The 19,810-nt window shown below is 46.1% G+C and overlaps 1 protein-coding gene across 4 annotated transcripts in view; it reads right to left on the bottom strand.

Moving 5' to 3' along the window:
* CDH23 (cadherin related 23) overlaps window positions 1-19,810 on the bottom strand; it is a 1,868,204-nt gene that overhangs the window by 1,098,043 nt on the left and 750,351 nt on the right. The gene's annotated exons all lie outside the window — the stretch shown is intronic.

The following is a 19,810-nucleotide window of genomic DNA, read 5'->3' on the forward strand; positions in this document are numbered from 1 at the left end:
GTGACTGATCATAGATGTTCTAAATTTAGCACATCTACGATCAGGTCTGAATCACCCCCTATGTCTTCAGACTTTGAGGAGCAAATGAACACATTACAGTTTCCCATTTCCTTCAGAGAAATGTCCATCCAACTGATCCAACAATTATGACCTTTAACTTTAGTTTAAGCAAAATAAGAGTGGCTACAACATCAAGATGGAAACTGCAGGAATATCCAAATAGATTTTGGGTATTCTAGTGTTAGAGAAAACGCTTAAGTCTCAACTGGTTTTACTGTACCCTTTAACCTATAATTTCAAAGGCAACTGATCAGACGTAGTGTCCAGAAGAAGTGTTGTATTCTCAATAACAAAGGGGAGGAAGCTACAGAAAAAAGAAAATAGCAGCACAATACCACAGGGTGACAACACCAAATATAAATTTTAGAATCTGTTTTGCTGTGAAGCAAATTATTTACATAAAGACTGATAAAACGGAAACTTATTTTAAAACATTTAGTGGAACAAATGTCAGTTCAAATTTACCAGAACGTGTGAGAAAACCCACAAACTCAGACCTTAAGAATTGACATTTGAGGCGCAGGGCTCCCAGATAAGAGGCAGCATCTTCGAATATAAAATGGCTTATGTGAAACTGTTCTATCCAGATTGAGAGGTTGGACATCGCCCATCTTGTATTCAAAAAGAGGCTGCCTCTCCCCTAGGAGACTGCTGAGATCCAAGGAGGACACCCTTTATGTTGGGACAGATGTATGTGCAGATGTTGCTGTTGCAGAGTTATATTATAGACACACACCTGCAGATGACTCAAACTATGAACAGCCCAGTTACTTAACCAGTGGTGTTGGTTTACTGAAGTATAACAGGTGCAGCTGTATTCACTGTTGTATACAAACTGGTTGTCATGGATTGAAACTTTTGCGTAATGGGTTTTTCTACAGCTCGCCAGCCAGTGAGTGTATGATGCTTGCAGGTAGTTGTGCAGAGTTGCTGGGACAGCATTATATTGCAGGTCTCTCTGGGGCTAAGTGGGAGACTTGTATCTCCACCACGTCTCTTCTCATATAGGGGGTCATTCCAAGTTGACCGTTAGCTGCCGTTGTTCGCAGCGCAGCGATCAGGCTAAAAATCGGCATTTCTGCGCATGCACCGCATTGCGCACGCGCGACGTACAGGTACAAAGGCCTTTGTGGTTTTGCACAGGTTCTAGCAATGTTTTCATTCGCACTGGCGGCCGCAATAAGATTGACAGGAAAGGGGCGTTTCTGGGTGGTAACTGACCGTTTTCATCGAGTGCTTAGAAAAACGCAGGCGTGCCAGGGAAAACGCAGGCGTGACTGGGCGAACGCTGGGCGGGTGTGTGACTTCAAAAGCCAACCCTCCAACGTTAGAATCATTGCACACGAAGAGTAAATTCAGGGCTACTCTTGTTTTGCACAAAATGTTTTTGCAGGCGCTCTGCTGCACAGGCGTTCGCACTTCTGCAAAGCGAAAATACACTCCCCGGTGGGTGCCGACAATGCGTTTGCACGGCTGCTAAAAACTACTAGTGAGCGATCAACTTGGAATGACCCCCATAGTCTCACACAGTACTAAGAAATATCTAAAGTACAAGATGATTAAAGTGGCTGATTCAGCATGGCTGCAGAAGAGGCTGTATGTGTGTGCTTGGAAATAGATGTGCATCTTACCCTGTATTCAGATTTGGATGTGTCTACCCCTATTCATCATCACTAACAGTGCATATAGTATTTGCTGCATCCCTTATCGTTGGTGTAAGAGATCTGACTGTATACATTAGCCCACAATTCCATCTACACATGCATGTAAACAAGTATCCTACTTGCAAAAGGCCTCATTACCACCTTGTTGCACCTACTAAACTACAAGTAGAGATGCGTATGACACTGAGTCATCAGCAGTTGCTCAGAGTTGTGTGCACTTTGCTACGGAGCATATGCAATTTGAAAACTTGCAGGATCCAGCTGTAAGACGGATTTGTGTGCAACTCTTAAGGGCCCTACACATTGGCCGATCCGCCGCCGAACTGCCCGACGGCGGATACGTCCGACGGGCGACCCGGCGGCGGAGGGGCAGTGACGGGGGGAGTGAAGTTTCTTCACTCCCCCCGTCACTCGGCTGCATTGACGAGATCGTCCATATTGGCCTGCATGTACAGCCGACGGGGGACTAGCGATGAATGAGCGCAGGGCCGTGCATCGTTCATCGCTGGAGCCTCCACACTGCACGATATGAACGGGATCACGCTCATTAATGAACGAGATCGTTCATATCGTGCAGTAATGTCGGCCAGTGTGTAGGGCCTATTAGTCTGTACAAATGCTTTAAGACAAAATAATTCCAAAAGCCATATCATTATACAGATGCCACGTAATCCCATACTAAATGGTGTATCCAATAAGAGTCGGAAGCTGCCATCTTGTCGGAAAGACTTCAGCTTCCGACTGATTTAGGTCAGATGGGGTCTATTCAATAAGGGCGTTTTATTTCAGACAAGTTGGGAATTCACGACTTGTTGGAAAACATGTGGCTCGGCAGAATAGCCGCGGATCCACGTGCTTTTGTCGGAAAGGCGGCCAAATCCGACAGGTTTTGGTCCCGTTTCCAACAATCTCAATTCGACTTTAAAAAAAGTCAGATTGAGGAGATGAGACGGGGGTGCGGGGTGAGGGAGGGAGAGAGAGAATGCTTATCGGTGGGCAGGGGACTATGACTGGCATCCTCCCGACCAGCAGGCTCCTCTCTCCCGGCAGCGCTCCGCGGTCGGCACTGGCTACGTGGCTCCCTCCAGCAGCTTCCTGTGATCTCACACACGGGGATCTGTTGACAGCAGCAGCACATCGCTCCCCGGCTGGCACTGGGCTACGTGGCTCCCTCCAGCAGCTCCCTGTGATCTCACACACGGGGATCTGTTGACAGCAGCAGCACATCGCTCCCCGGCCGGCACTGGGCTACACGGCTCCCTCCAGCAGCTCCCTGTGATCTCACACACAGGGAGCTGCTGACAGCAGCTGCACATCGCTCCCCGGTCGGCACTGGGCTACACGGCTCCCTCCAGCAGCTCCCTGTGATCTCACACACAGGGAGCTGCTGACAGCAGCAGCACATCGCTCCCCGGTCGGCACTGGCTACGTGGCTCCCTCCAGCAGCTCCCTGTGATCTCACACATGGGGAGCTGCTGACAGCAGCAGCACATCGCTCCCCGGCCGGCACTGGGCTACACGGCTCCCTCCAGCAGCTCCCTGTGATCTCACACACAGGGAGCTGCTGACAGCAGCAGCACATCGCTCCCCGGTCGGCACTGGCTACGTGGCTCCCTCCAGCAGCTCCCTGTGATCTCACACACGGGGAGCTGCTGACAGCAGCAGCACATCGCTCCCCGGCCGGCACTGGGCTATACACGGCTCCCTCCAGCAGCTCCCTGTGATCTCACACACAGGGAGCTGCTGACAGCAGCAGCACATTGCTCCCCGGTCGGCACTGGCTACGTGGCTCCCTCCAGCAGCTCCCTGTGATCTCACACACAGGGAGCTGCTGACAGCAGCAGCAGGGATGGGGCACCAGGAACGGCCAACTCAGACAGTTGGATTTGGCCGTTCATTGAATAGTGCTTGTCGGAATACACCCCTATAAACACAAGAGTCCTCAGGTTATAGGGCCAGACCAGGGTGCTGCAGAAGATCTGACTGATAATATTGGATAGAACATATTACAGTAATTGTATCACAGGAGTAATATGACAATGTTTATTGAACTTTGGGTATTTCTGTCCTGTTAGCAAGAGGAACTCATTGTTTTGGGTTTCACATATCTCTGAAAATGTCTCTAGCTAGGAGATGAAACACATTAGGGGTTGGCAATATTCGGTATACTACTATTTGCAAAGTATAATGTTCTGGTACATTACTGATACTATTTTCATCTCATATTAGAATCCACTGTGCTGGTCAGAAAAGGCAAGTCCGGCAATTAATGATGGAGTCCCCTCCCCACAGTGGGATACACTCAGAGACAACCATATGCAGATTTACATCCATTGAAGTTTGTCGGCTGCCGATTCTGTGTTTACGACCAACACATTCCCAGAGAATGACGTGCAGTGTTCTCTTGTGGAGAGTATGCAATGATACGACTATGGCAGTGATTCTCAAACTGGGTGCCTCAGGGCACTTGCTGGGGTACCCTGGGTTGGTGGTCCAGGACCAACTGAAATTATTTATGGTCAATGTAATAGGAATAACCAGTGCTGGTGGAGTCCAATCATAAAATATGTGGACAAACAGAAGCGAATCTTGTTCCTCACCACACAATTAAATCTAAGGATGACCTATAAACACAGTTTACTTAATTTAATGTGTCTTTCTAAATTTCTTATGATGAAACTTTTGGCCTACGAGTACCATGAAAAACAATTCTGATACTCTAAGGTGCCGTGATTCAAAAAAGTTTGGGAACCACAGGACTATGTGGTTTTCGCCTTATTGGGGAGATGTACTAAGCTTTGGAGAGTGATAAAGTGAAGAGAGATAAAGTACCAACCAATCAGCTCCCGTCATGTTACAAACTATGGGGTCTATAAGCCATGTAATTGCCATGTTACAGGCTGTGTTTAAAAAATGACAGGAGCTAATTGGTGGTACTTCATATTGGTGCACTTTATCTCTCTCCAAGGCTTAGTACATAGACCCCTGTATTTTAAAAAGGGCAGTTAGGAGCCGATTGGTTGGTACTTTATCTCTCTTCACAGCTTAGTACATCTGCCCCTATTTCAGAAAGCTAACCCTCTTTGCCAGATAATCAGTTATTACAATAAGGGGTATATTCAATTAGGGTCGGATCCAGTCCGACATACATTTGTCGGAATGGGTCTGACAACCCCTATTCAATCTCATCTCAATTCGACTTTTAAAAAGTCGAATTGAGATGAGGGACCCAGAGGAGGAGGGGGGAAGGGGGGGGGGGGGCGCGGGCAGATGGAGGAGAGCAGTGTTACAGTAGCGCTGCAGAAGGATGTCTCACAGCCGCCCGACCTCACGGCAGTATCCACCCGGCTCCAGCAAGTGTGACCTCACTTGCTGGAGCCGTGTGGATGCTGCCATGAGCAGCGCGGCTGTGAGACATTCTGCTGCAGCGCTGTGCTGTAGCGCTTCTCTCCCCTGTATGCCCTGCGTCTGTCCCCAGTCTCCTTGCGGCTCCCCCCCTCTCCTCCTCTGGGTCCCACATCTCAGTCTGACATTTTTTTATGTCGGACTGAGATGGTCGGAAACGGGGCCAAATCCTGTCGAATTTGGCCCCGTTTCACTCAAAAGTACGTGAATCGGCAGCTATACTGCCGATTCACGTACTATTCAACAAGTCGAATTCCCAGGCTAGTCGTAAATAAACAGGTGGGACTGAATAGGTCGAATCACGATTCGACCTTAAAAAGTCGAAAACTGCCGTCTTTTTTCGACAGACGGCAGCTTTCCACCCTAATTGAATATACCTCTAAATGTGTGGCTCTTGCCTTTTACAAAACTGCAGTTACTTTATGCTCATATACCGTATTATGCTTTACAAAACTCTCTATGTCAAAGTTTCCATTTTGGATTAATTGTGGAAAATTTTAATACAATAACATACTCTTAACACGTGATATTTCATCCCAATGGAGCAGTCTCAACAACATTAACACTTTTTTTTGTACAGATATCAACTGACACCTGATTCTAAATATAATTATTTGGTTCTATATCCATATTCATTCTAGTTGAGATGATGTGAGAATAGGTTCCAAATCGCACTATTTATGACCTCATTATTTTTGAATGTATGTAGTATAACCAGTTTATAACTATTACTATTTATACCAATGCTAATTTTATAGTACATTGTCTATTTAAAACAATATAAAATGCTTTACTGGATACAAATGAAGCATGCTCTAACATGCTTTCTGCCATATGAATTGATTGTACCAATATACGTAGCACAAATCCCATTAGTAACGCAGTTTTGTCCAATATTAAACAAAAGCCAATATCAACAAACATGAAAGATTACTTATGTGTGTTCAGTATATAAGGGGTACAGTGATATTCTTGTTATCACTCATTACTAATCTTAAATGGTGCTCTAACCAGTCAGCTCCTAATTGTCCTGTGTTTGAGAAATGGCAGGAGCTGATTGGTTGGAGCACCATTTAAGATTAGTGATGAGTGATAGCAAGAATATCACTCGTTGTTAAATATGCCCCCTAGTATGGTCATAAAACAGAGCAGACTGGACCCTGATAGTCCTAGTGATTTGATCCATCTGAAAACTGCATCCAGAATTCCCTGTTACTGTGAATGTGGTTGGAAGGATGGCTCTGGAAGGTGATGTTTGTAGAGAATATTTTAGCATTTTATGAGTAAAGTAATGACTGTGTATTTGTTATGGGAAGTGGCTGGTTAGTGGTGAACATCCTAATGTTAGTTTCATCAGACAATGCACAGAGAAAGGTATACAGCCCTGGTATATTTAAATGCAATCAAGTCAAGATACTAGAATATTCAGATTCCTGTCCCATCATGTTTGACAGGTAGTAGCACTGACTTTCAAGACAAATTGTTTCAGTTTGTAGTAATGCTCAGAATACAATACATTCTGAAAATTCAAGGTGAATAAAATCAAGGTGACAACTGTTTAAAATTCCACATGCTCTAGACTAGGTGCATCTTAGAGTCTACTGTTTCCACAGGACCTGTTGTGATGAAATCTACTGTTTTCTAGGGCTGGAATGAGAGCACCACGGCCATGGGGCTGAAAATGACCAAAATCCTGTTACGAGAAGCAGAGGAGCTGTGACCAGTGCTGTGTGGGTGTGGCCAGTGTCAGGTGGACATATATTACCTTACACTATCAGCAACCAGTGTTTCCCTAAATATGGCAAAGTACAGTATATGTAAACAACATTTTTAAATATTTTAAGAGGAAAATAGAAATACAATTTTAATACAGGATCTGATCAGGATCCAGGCATACGGGATACCGGCAGTCAGAATACCGATGCCTTAATCCCGACACTGCTCTGTATACAGACGCTGGAAATCCAACGTCGATTGCAATGCCAGTGCCAGGATCCCAACTGCTGGCATCTCAAATGTATGTATGTATGTATGTATATATGTATGTATGTATGTATGCATGCCAGGGCTGCTTTGGGTTAGGCTGCAGGGAGGGGGACCTGGTGGTGGTAAATTTAGGCTGCAGGGAGAGGGTTAGGTTGGGGAAGGGGGTTAGGGTAAAGCTGCCCATACACCTGATTGGAACGAAAATCTGGTAACGTATCAAATAACAATTGACCACTTTCTCCCAAACACTGAAAAGCAGACAAAAATGGTCAGACAAATTGGTTAAATCCTTTTTATTTAACCAATTCGTCTGAACAACCATTTTTGTCAGTTTTCCCACATTTCAGAGCAAATGATCAATTGTCATTTGATCCTATACATTACCAGGTTTTTGTTCTAATCAGCCAGATTGGACAATCTATAGGTATATGGCCAGTCGTAGGCTACTACGAGGAAGTGTTAGTTAGGGTTAGGCACTACCAGGGAGGGTTAGGGTTAGCCTGCGGGGTTAGGAAGGTTAGGTTTATGCGGCGGGGAGGTGGGGTGGTCAGCAAGGAAGGATAAATCAACTAAGAAATACCTAAACGGGCGCTACCAGGGCTAGTTTTCTCAGCAGCTGTATAGGAGATAGTCACACTCCTCAAAACAACCAATATAAACCAGAAAAAAACAGTGCTTAGATCAATTAATGGTTTTGAATGGACAAATGTATCACATGGTGATCTAAAAAGCAAAACATTTATTAATAAAATATACTTTAGCTGGGTGACAGCTGGTCAACTCAAGCAAAAAGTAAGTGTATACAAAACATGTATATAATGATGTTAATACAATGCATATAGTCTGTTAAAACATCAAAAGATACAGAATAAATGTTGCATAAAATGATTATATCCCCTTCAATGGTCATAACATGTGGGCTCACAAACAGAGGTCCTGTACGTATTTGGTATCCGCTGTGGATGCAGTGCTTAGACAACGCGTCAGGCTGATCCCCCCTCTGGTCAGTGGGCCACTAAAATGAATTTCTCTGACGTCCTAAGTGGATGCTGGGGACTCCGTCAGGACCATGGGGAATAGCGGCTCCGCAGGAGACAGGGCACAAAAGTAAAAGCTTTAGGATCAGGTGGTGTGCACTGGCTCCTCCCCCTATGACCCTCCTCCAAGCCTTAGTTAGGTTTTTGTGCCCGGCCGAGAAGGGTGCAATCTAGGTGGCTCTCCTAAAGAGCTGCTTAGAGTAAAAGTTTTATTAGGTTTTTTATTTTCAGTGAGTCCTGCTGGCAACAGGCTCACTGCAACGAGGGACTTAGGGGAGAAGAAGTGAACTCACCTGCGTGCAGGATGGATTGGCTTCTTAGGCTACTGGACACTAGCTCCAGAGGGACGATCACAGGTACAGCCTGGATGGGTCACCGGAGCCGCTCCGCCGACCCCCTTGCAGATGCTGAAGAGAGAAGAGGTCCAGAAATCGGCGGCTGAAGACTTCTCAGTCTTCATGAGGTAGCGCACAGCACTGCAGCTGTGCGCCATTGCTCTCAGCACACTTCACACCAACGGTCACTGAGGGTGCAGGGCGCTGGGGGGGGCGCCCTGGGCAGCAATGAAAGTACCTATACTGGCTAAAAATACATCACATATAGTCTCTGGGGCTATATGGATGTATTTAACCCCTGCCAGGTTGTCAGAAAAACGGGAGAAGAAGCCCGCCGAAAAGGGGGCGGGGCCTATTCTCCTCAGCACACAGCGCCATTTTCCCTCACAGAACTGCTGGAGGGAAGGCTCCCAGGCTCTCCCCTGCACTGCACTACAGAAACAGGGTTAAAACAGAGAGGGGGGGCACTTATTTGGCGATATGATTATATATTAAGATGCTATAAGGGAAAACACTTATATAAAGGTTGTCCCTGTATAATTATAGCGTTTTGGTGTGTGCTGGCAAACTCTCCCTCTGTCTCCCCAAAGGGCTAGTGGGGTGCTGTCCTCTATCAGAGCATTCCCTGTGTGTGTGCTGTGTGTCGGTACGTGTGTGTCGACATGTATGAGGACGATGTTGGTGAGGAGGCGGAGCAATTGCCTGTAATGGTGATGTCACTCTCTAGGGAGTCGACACCGGAATGGATGGCTTATTTAGGGAATTACGTGATAATGTCAACACGCTGCAAGGTCGGTTGACGACGTGAGACGGCCGGCAAACAAATTAGTACCTGTCCAGGCATCTCAAACACCGTCAGGGGCTTTAAAACGCCCATTTACCTCAGTCGGTCGACACAGACACAGACACGGACACTGACTCCAGTGTCGACGGTGAAGAAACAAACGTATTTTCCATTAGGGCCACACGTTACATGTTAAGGGCAATGAAGGAGGTGTTACATATTTCTGATACTACAAGTACCACAAAAAAGGGTATTATGTGGGGTGTGAAAAAACTACCTGTAGTTTTTCCTGAATCAGATAAATTAAATGAAGGCGCTCACACGCTTATCACAAGTGGCGTTACCGTCTCCAGATACGGCCGCCCTCAAGGAGCCAGCTGATAGGAGGCTGGAAAATATCCTAAAAAGTATATACACACATACTGGTGTTATACTGCGACCAGCGATCGCCTCAGCCTGGATGTGCAGCGCTGGGGTGGCTTAGTCGGATTCCCTGACTGAAAATATTGATACCCTTGACAGGGACAGTATTTTATTGACTATAGAGCATTTAAAGGATGCATTTCTATATATGCGAGATGCACAGAGGGATATTTGCGCTCTGGCATCAAGAGTAAGTGCGATGTCCATATCTGCCAGAAGATGTTTATGGACACGACAGTGGTCAGGTGATGCAGATTCCAAACGGCACATGGAATTATTGCCGTATAAAGGGGAGGAGTTATTTGGGGTCGGTCCATCGGACCTGGTGGCCACGGCAACAGCTGGAAAATCCACCTTTTTTACCCCAAGTCACATCTCAGCAGAAAAAGACACCGTCTTTTCAGCCTCAGTCCTTTCGTCCCCATAAGGGCAAGCGGGCAAAAGGCCAGTCATATCTGCCCAGGGATAGAGGAAAGGGAAGAAGACTGCAGCAGGCAGCCCATTCCCAGGAACAGAAGCCCTCCACCGCTTCTACCAAGTCCTCAGCATGACGCTGGGGCCGTACAAGCGGACTCAGGTGCGGTGGGGGGTCGTCTCAAGAGTTTCAGCACGCAGTGGGCTCACTCGCAAGTGGACCCCTGGAGCCTACAAGTAGTATCCCAGGGGTACAGATTGGAAATTCGAGACGTCTCCCCCTCGCAGGTTCCTGAAGTCTGCTTTACCAACGTCTCCCTCCGACAGGGAGGCAGTATTGGAAACAATTCACAAGCTGTATTCCCAGCAGGTGATAATCAAAGTACCCCTCCTACAACAAGGAAAGGGGTATTATTCCACACTATATTGTGGTACTGAAGCCAGACGGCTCGGTGAGACCTATTCTAAATCTGAAATATTTGAACACTTACATACAAAGGTTCAAATCAAGATGGAGTCATTCAGAGCAGTGATAGCGAACCAGGAAGAAGGGGACTATATGGTGTCCCTGGACATCAGGGATGCTTACCTCCATGTCCCAATTTGCCCTTCTCACCAAGGGTACCTCAGGTTCGTGGTACAAAACTGTCACTATCAGTTTCAGACGCTGCCGTTTGGATTGTCCACGGCACCCCGGGTCTTTACCAAGGTAATGACCGAAATGATGATTCTTCTTCAAAGAAAATGGACGATCTCCTGATAAGGGCAAGGTCCAGAGAACAGTTGGAGGTCGGAGTAGCACTATCTCAAGTAGTTCTACGACAGCACGGGTGGATTCTAAATATTCCAAAATCGCAGCTGTTTCCGACGACACGTCTGCTGTTCCTAGGGATGATTCTGGACACAGTCCAGAAAAGGGTGTTTCTCCCGGAGAAGAAAGCCAGGGAGTTATCCGAGCTAGTCAGGAACCTCCTAAAACCAGGAAAAGTGTCAGTGCATAATTGCACAAGGGTCCTGGGAAAAATGGTAGCTTCTTACGAAGCGATTCCATTCGGCAGATTTCACGCAAGAACTTTTCAGTGGGATCTGCTGGAAAAATGGTCCGGATCGCATTTTCAGATGCATCAGCGGATAACCCTGTCTCCAAGGACAAGGGTGTTTCTTCTGCGGTGGCTGCAGAGTGCTCATCTATTAAAGGGCCGCAGATTCGGCATTCAGGACTGGGTCCTGGTGACCACGGATGCCAGCCTGAGAGGCTGGGGAGCAGTCACACAGGGAAAAAATTTCCAGGGAGTGTGATATAGTCTGGAGACTTCTCTCCACATAAATATACTGGAGCTAAGGGCAATTTACAATGCTCTAAGCTTAGCAAGACCTCTGCTTCAAGGTCAGCCGGTATTGATCCAGTGGGACAACATCACGGCAGTCGCCCACGTAAACAGACAGGGCGGCACAAGAAGCAGGAGGGCAATGGCAGAAACTGCAAGGATTCTTCGCTGGGCGGAAAATCATGTGATAACACTGTCAGCAGTGTTCATTCCGGGAGTGGAAAACTGGGAAGCAGACTTCCTCAGCAGGCACGACCTCCACCCGGGAGAGTGGGGACTTCATCGGGAAGTCTTCCACATGATTGTGAACCGTTGGGAAAGACCAAAGGTGGACATGATGGCGTCCCGCCTGAACAAAAAACTGGACAGGTATTGCGCCAGGTCAAGAGACCCTCAGGCAATAGCTGTGGACGTTCTGGTAACACCGTGGGTGTACCAGTCGGTGTATGTGTTCCCTCATCTGCTTCTCATACCCAAGGTACTGAGAATTATAAGACGTAGAGGAGTAAGAACTATACTCGTGGCTCCGGATTGGCCAAGAAGGACTTGGTACCCGGAACTTCAAGAAATGCTCACAGAGGACTCATGGCCTCTGCCGCTAAGAAGGGACTTGCTTCAGCAAGTACCATGTCTGTTCCAAGACTTACCGCGGCTGCGTTTGACGGCATGGCGGTGGAACGCCGGATCCTAAGGGAAAAAGGCATTCCGGAAGAGGTCATTCCTACCCTGGTCAAAGCCAGGAAGGAGGTGACCGCACAACATTATCACCACATGTGGCGAAAATATGTTGCGTGGTGTGAGGCCAGGAAGGCCCCACGAAGAAAATTCAACTCGGTCGATTCCTGCATTTCCTGCAAACAGGAGTGTCTATGGGCCTCAAATTGGGGTCCATTAGGGTTCAAATTTCGGCCCTGTCAATTTTCTTCCAGAAAAGATTGGCTTCAGTTCCTGAAGTCCAGAAGTTTGTCAAGGGAGTACTGCATATACAACCCCCTTTTGTGCCTCCAGTGGCACTGTGGGATCTCAACGTAGTTCTGGGATTCCTCAAATCACATTGGTTTAAACCGCTCAAATCTGTGGATTTGAAATATCTCACATGGAAAGTGACCATACTGTTGGCCCTGGCCTCGGCCAGGCGAGTGTCAGAATTGGCGGCTTTGTCTCACAAAGCCCATATCTGATTGTCCATTCGGACAGGGCAGAGCTGCGGACTCGTCCCCAGTTTCTCCCTAAGGTGGTGTCAGCGTTTCACCTGCACCAGCTTATTGTGGTACCTACGGCTACTAGGGACTTGGAGGACTCCAAGTAGCTGGATGTTGTCAGGGCCCTGAAAATATAGGTTCCAGGACGGCTGGAGTCAGGAAAACTGACTTGCTGTTATCCTGTAGGCACCCAAAAAACTGGGTGCTCTTGCTTCTAAGCAGACGATTGCTAGTTGGATGTGTAGTACAATTCAGCTTGCACATTCTGTGGCAGGCCTGCCACAGCCAAAATATGTAAATGCCCATTCCACAAGGAAGGTGGGCTCATCTTGGGCGGCTGCCCGAGGGGTCTCGGCTTTACAACTTTGCCGAGCTGCTACTTGGTCAGGGGCACACCCTGGCTGAGGAGGACCTGGAGTTCTCTCATTCGGTGCTGCAGAGTCATCCGCACTCTCCCGCCCGTTTGGGAGCTTTGGTATAATCCCCATGGTCCTGACGGAGTCCCCAGCATCCACTTAGGACGTCAGAGAAAATAAGAATTTACTTACCGATAATTCTATTTCTCGTAGTCCGTAGTGGATGCTGGGCGCCCATCCCAAGTGCGGATTGTCTGCAATACTTGTACATAGTTATTGTTACAAAAATCGGGTTATTATTGTTGTGAGCCATCTTTTCAGAGGCTCCGCTGTTATCATGCTGTTAACTGGGTTCAGATCACAGGTTGTACAGTGTGATTGGTGTGGCTGGTATGAGTCTTACCCGGGATTCAAAATCCTTCCTTATTGTGTACGCTCGTCCGGGCACAGTATCCTAACTGAGGCTTGGAGGAGGGTCATAGGGGGAGGAGCCAGTGCACACCACCTGATCCTAAAGCTTTTACTTTTGTGCCCTGTCTCCTGCGGAGCCGCTATTCCCCATGGTCCTGACGGAGTCCCCAGCATCCACTACGGACTACGAGAAATAGAATTATCGGTAAGTAAATTCTTATTTTCATTGCTTATTGGATTACAACTGTGTACTCTCCATTGTGCACGGTCCAAGCACTGAAGGTTAAAGAGGCTCCTTAAAATGTGCTGTCATCCGTTGCCATCTATCAGGATCGACGCTAAACGGACCTTCCCTTGATAAATACCTCAGGACCGGTAACTATATCCACCTCTTGGACTCTTGCTTATGGTCTCTGTCTAAACACTGCATCCACAGCGGATACCAAATACGTACAGGACCTCTGTTTGTGAGCCCACATGTTATGACCATTGAAGGGGATATAATCATTTTATGCAATATTTATTCTGTATCTGTTGATGTTTTAACAGACTATATGCATTGTATGAACATCATTATATATATGTTTTTTATACACTTACTTTTTGCTTGAGTTGACCAGCTGTCACCCAGCTAAAGTATATTTTATTAATAAATGTTTTGCTTTTTAGATCACCATGTAATAAATTTGTCCATTCAAAACCATTACTTGATCTAAGCGCTGTTTTTTTTCTGGTTTATAAGTGGGTCAGGTTTAGGCATGACCAGGGAGGCTTAGGGTTAAGGAGGTAGAAGGTTAGGCTTGGAATACTTACCTAGGAGGTGTCGGGATGCCACTGTCGGTGTTCTGACTGCCTGCATACCAAGTACCGGGATCCTGATACCATCCCTTTTTATTCTTATGATTTATGGCCGACCTTGTGTTCATCATCATGCTGTCATGATGATGGGTCTATTTTTATGTGGGGAGGCCTGGAGCTATAGCTCCATCTGCCCCATTGTTAATGCAGTTTGCATTTATGAGCTACATGTAATTGGCAAGTCTGTACACATCCTATTGATTCTCTGTTCAAATGTATCTGTTCCTTTCTAGATCCACACATTTCATTTTACACGTGTCATCTTTCTGGAAAGACTTTCCAGGATCTCTAGGGCAGGGATGGGGAACCTTCGGCCCTCCAGATGCTGTTGAACTACACATCCCAGCATGCCTTGCAACAGTTTTAGCATGGCCAAATAGCAAAACTGTAGCAAGGCATGCTGGTATGTGTAGTTCAACAACAGCTGGAGGACCGAAGGTTCCCCATCCCTGCTCTAGGGCAACTGACCAACAGGGTGGATATATGGCCTTTTGAGTGACGAGGGTCAAGCTAGGGAACAATTGCAGTTGCCCAAAACCTTAAAGCCTAGGACAGAAATATTTCAATGGTAGGCCAGTGTGGCAATTAAAAGTAAAGGCACAATATTACAGATTGTGGTTTGCTATATATTAAAACAATACTTTTTATTATTTTTGTGGGGAGGGGGTTCACTTTTAACACGAATGATATGCACAGTTAATGTTTCTGCAATGCATCTGTTGAGTTTTATGTGAGCTAATAGGTTCATTTTATAAGCTTAGAAAAAATTAACAGAGCTGCAATCAACTGGATGCGCTGCATTGTTAATGGAATATCTTGTCATAATAATATCCGTTCTCCTCCGCCAAGCAATGTCAGTAAATACATATTGCAAGTTGCCAAGTGACGAGTATAAATACTGTTATGCTCTGCTAGGAGATTGCCTTTAATATCTGTGTTCTTGTGTCAGGTAATCACAGTAAATTTGTGTTCTGTATTGCTATTTAATCACAGGCTTCAGCTGACGCCAGAATCTGTTCCAGACAGCTCTGAACAGTATCAGTAGCCCTTATCTGCAGGGAGACCCGGTCCAAAGACAAATCGGAGCACCGTTCCCACCTCTGATAATAATTTTAACTGTTAAGCACATTAATAAAGTCCAAAGCTTATGTATTACTGATCTGTAAAATTCACTTGAAACATATCAAGAATTTATACTTAAAACATTTTTTACACCATGATTTCTGTGTAGATTTGGTAGTTGGCTTCAGTAAGGAAATATTCGCCAGGTAGGTAATATCTTGGGATATCACAGAGCTGTGGTTAAAACTAATTAACCTACAGTAATATTCAAAACTGATATATTTTGGTGATGCCTATATACTTATCTTTCCAGGTAAACTAATGATACCGTCCTGAATCTAGTGGTTCCCAAACTCAAGGGTCTATTTACTAAGCCCTGAAGAAAAATAAAGTAGATGGCGATAAAGTACCAGCCAATTAATTCCTGTCAAACTGTCATGCTTGGAAAATGACAGGAGCTGATTGGCTGGTACGTATCTCTCTCCAAGGTAAATAGACCCTCAGTCCTCAAGGCACTCTGACAGCCCAAGTTTTATGCTTGTGCACAGATGGTTAAATCAAATTGATTGAGTTAGTAATTAAGTCAATCGTGCTCAAACATGGGGCCGGTAGTTATGACGCCCGAGTTAGTCAGCAGTGCGGGATGCCAGCCGAACTCTGATGTTTCTTTTTAAAAGGGCACTTACAGTACTAGGCAAAACCATTCCTTGTAAGTGATTGCCCCTTTAAAAAAATGTCCAAGTTCAGCCAGCATCCCGTATGGCCTCCGAACTCGGGCGTCATTACATCCGGTCCCTAGACAGAAAACCTGTTAGGGAACCTTGAGGACTGAGCTTGGAAAACACTGCATTTCACACAATGCCATATAGTCAAATTTTTACTATTTACAGTACTAGTGTCCAAAATAAACTATTTTTTAATCTACAATAAGGGGTATATTCAATTGAAGTCGAAAGCTGCCATCTGTCGAAAAAACGTCAGTTTTCGACTTTTTTAGGTCAGAAGGGGTTCCGACCTATTCAATATAACCCCTAATTATTCGACAAGTCGAGGAATTCGACTTGTCGAAAAGCACATGGATCGGCGGAATAGCTGCCGATCCACGTGCTTGTGTCGAAAAAGGGGCCAAAACTGTCAGGTTTTGGCCCCCTTTTCAACCATCTCAATTCGACTTTAAAAAAAGTCGAAGTGAGATGCAGGAGCACAGATGGAAGAGAGCCGCAGGCAGAGGGAGAGAGCAGCGCAGGAGGAGACGGGAGAGCCGCGGGCAGAGAGGGAGAGCTGCGCCGGAGGAAACAAGGAGGAGACAGGGGGGGGGAGACGGGGAGAGCCGCGGGCAGATAAGGGAGAGCAGCGCTACAGCAGTGGGCAGCGTGGCCGAAGGATGTCACAGCCACCGCTCACAGCAGCGTCCACTCGGCTCCAGCAAGCGGGACCTCGCTTGCTGGAGCCGGGTGGACGTTGCAGTGAGTGGCAGCTGTGACATCCTCTGGCCCCGCTGCTGTAGCGCTGCTTTCCCCCGGCTCCCCCCCCCCACCCCCTCCTATTCTCCACTGGCGCTGCTCTCCCCCATGTCAGCTCCTGTATCTTTTTTTAAAGTCGAATTGAGATTGCTTTGAATAGTCCAGGTCAGATCCATTCCAACAAATGAATGTCAGAATGGAGCCGACTTCAGTTGAATATACCCCTAAGTGTTTTATGTTAATTCAGTGTAACTAATAAATGCATGTGAAATCTCATACAGATAAAAACTCATATTAGCTGAGCAAATTTTAAATTCTAAAATAAATTAGTGGAATTTATCTCCTTCTAAACTTACAAACAAAACCTATGACTAGATAAAGCAGCATTTATGACATGTATAGAAATATGTATTATAGGCAAGGTTTCCCAGTTAGTGCCCAAAAGCTTAAGTGATTTGTGACAACCTCGGATGAAATCCTTCTCATTACGGACATGTAGAGGCTGGCGGTGATGGACAGATAAAGTAGTTGTTCAGTAGTACTACATCAAGGCTTGTAACTGCAGTAAAAGCTGATTACTGGGGATTAATGCTCATTTAAACTGTATTCAATAACACAGCTTGAACATTATCTTTAGAATAACCCCAAGGATTTGCTGTTTATGGCCATGCTGGATATTTCTTTTCTGATCTATGATTTCCCTGCTAAGAGGTTATTACTGGTAAACTCCACAATGAAAGATCAGCTGCTTATTTTATTTAAAATAAATGCAAAATTCTATTTAAAAATAAATATGCTTGTTGGTCGTTTGTGTAATCTAGTTTATTGTATAGAAAGATTGGAGCACAAATCATTCTTTAGGATAAATAAGTATACCTGCAGTCTGGGATGGATTTAGAAAGATTTCAGTTTACCTTGTACATTTCTTAATATTTTGTTTGTTTTATGTTAATTAGTGCTTGTATTTTGGTTTTGTTTGTTTCTTTTATATCTGTACATAGCTGTTCAAATTTTATTGAAATTAAAAATGTAACCTTTTTTTGAGTGTAGTTAACAAATTCACTGATTTCCAGTATTATTATTACATTTTATTTATAAGGCGCCACAAGTGTTTTACAGTGCCGTACATGCGGCAGACATTAAAACAAAACAGGGTACACAGAACACAACATTACAGTAACAAAAAAACTAAAACAGAGCACAGGTAACAATTAGCACCACAATTTTCAGTACACACTACAGCTGAGATGTAAGGCATGGTCTGCATACTATCAGGGTCAGGCAGCCACTGGAAGAAATAAACAGTAATGCAGGTATAGACATTCGCTATGTAGGAGAGAGCTGTAACTGAAGTGTGAGAGAAGAGGGTTGTGAGAACAGGAGGGAAGTGAGCCCTGCTCCAAGGAGCTCTAAATCTAGGGGATGGGGGAGACAGACATGAGGTGAAAGCAAGCGGAAGGTGGCCTTTTGGCATAGTAGTAAGCGAGGCATAGATGGTGTCAGTATCAGGGAGCGTCGGCCGCTGCGCTTACCGCTCCACCAGCTCATTCTCATGCGCTGCTCTTCTACGGGCTGCTTCTTGGCCGCTCCGGGAGATGCTGGATGTGGAGTGTAGGGAACAGAGTTCCTGCTGTCCTCGGTCTGGGGGTGCCACCATTGTTCCCAGTGGTCACATGCTGAATATAGGCCAATGGTGGTCCCCGGCGACCACATGACCCCATCAGCCAATGGAAACAAGGTGGGAGATAAAAAAGGAAGCGCTGGGCAGATCCCCAGCGCCTGAGTATTGGTGCTAACACAGCTTCACCACAGGCTCCTGCTGTGATTCCTGGAGTCCTTTGTCTTTGGATACTTTCCAGATCCCTGCAGTGTGAACTGAGACCAGAATCAGTTCAGTTCTCCATTTCCAGTTTCCTGTTACCAACACCAGTCTAGAAACCCGTTATATCCGTTACCAGCCCGGATCATTGCTGCAAACCCGTTATATCCGGTACCAATCTGGATGATTGATGCAAACCCATTATATCCGGTACCAGCCTGGATCATTGCTGCAAACCCGTTATATCCGGTACCAGCCCGGATTATTGCTGCAAACCCGTTATATCTGGTACCAGCCCGGATCATTGTTGCAAACCCGTTATATCCAGTACCAGCCCGGATCATTACTGCAAACCCGTTATATCCATTACAAGCCCGGATCATTGCTGCAAACCTGTTATATCCAGTACCAGCTCGGATTATTGCTGCAAACCCATTATATCTGGTACCAGCCCAGATCATTGTTGCGAACCTGACATACATATATATCCAGTACCAGCCTGGATCACTGTCACACTACCAGTCATATTCTGAATCAGTCCGGGTCATTGGTACTCGGCCAGCTACATAACAGTACCCGACATGGTCCCACACCACTAGACTAATTCCAAGACCTCAATCACCACAGTGAACACCACCATACCTACGTCAGAGTAGCTACATGAGGAGGACTTATATCCTACCCTCTTTGTTCTGATCCAGCGGTACAATCCTCGTACCGAACGTCGGACAAATCCCCGAGTGCACAAGCATCTAGCGCAACTTTAGTGACAAATGGCCAAGGCATGAGACAATGGGTTAGTAGAGTGGCCTCGAGACAAGGCTTTGCGAAAGGGTATGCTTTGATGAACATGTGGGTTTTCAGTGCTCATTTGAAGCTTTGCAAGGTTGAAGAGAGTCTGATAGAGTGAGGGAGCTCATTCCAGTGAAGGGGGGCAGCATGGGTAAAATCTTGGATTCGTGCATGGGATGCAGTGACCAGGGCAGAGGAGAGGCAACTGACCATGGCCAACTAGAGTGCATGGGAGGGAGTATGAGGTTGGAGATGTAGGGCGCAATGGAGTTAGAGAGGGCATTGTATGTGAGGAGTTTGAAGATGACACTGTAGAGTAATGGGAGCCAGTGCAGATTTTGACAAAGGGGAGTGGCAGATGTGGAGCGGCAGTAGAGGAAGATAAGTCTATCTGTGGAGTTGAGAACAGAT

This window comes from Pseudophryne corroboree, chromosome 3 (assembly GCF_028390025.1).
Source record: "Pseudophryne corroboree isolate aPseCor3 chromosome 3, aPseCor3.hap2, whole genome shotgun sequence".
NCBI classification, from domain to species: Eukaryota; Metazoa; Chordata; class Amphibia; order Anura; family Myobatrachidae; genus Pseudophryne; species Pseudophryne corroboree.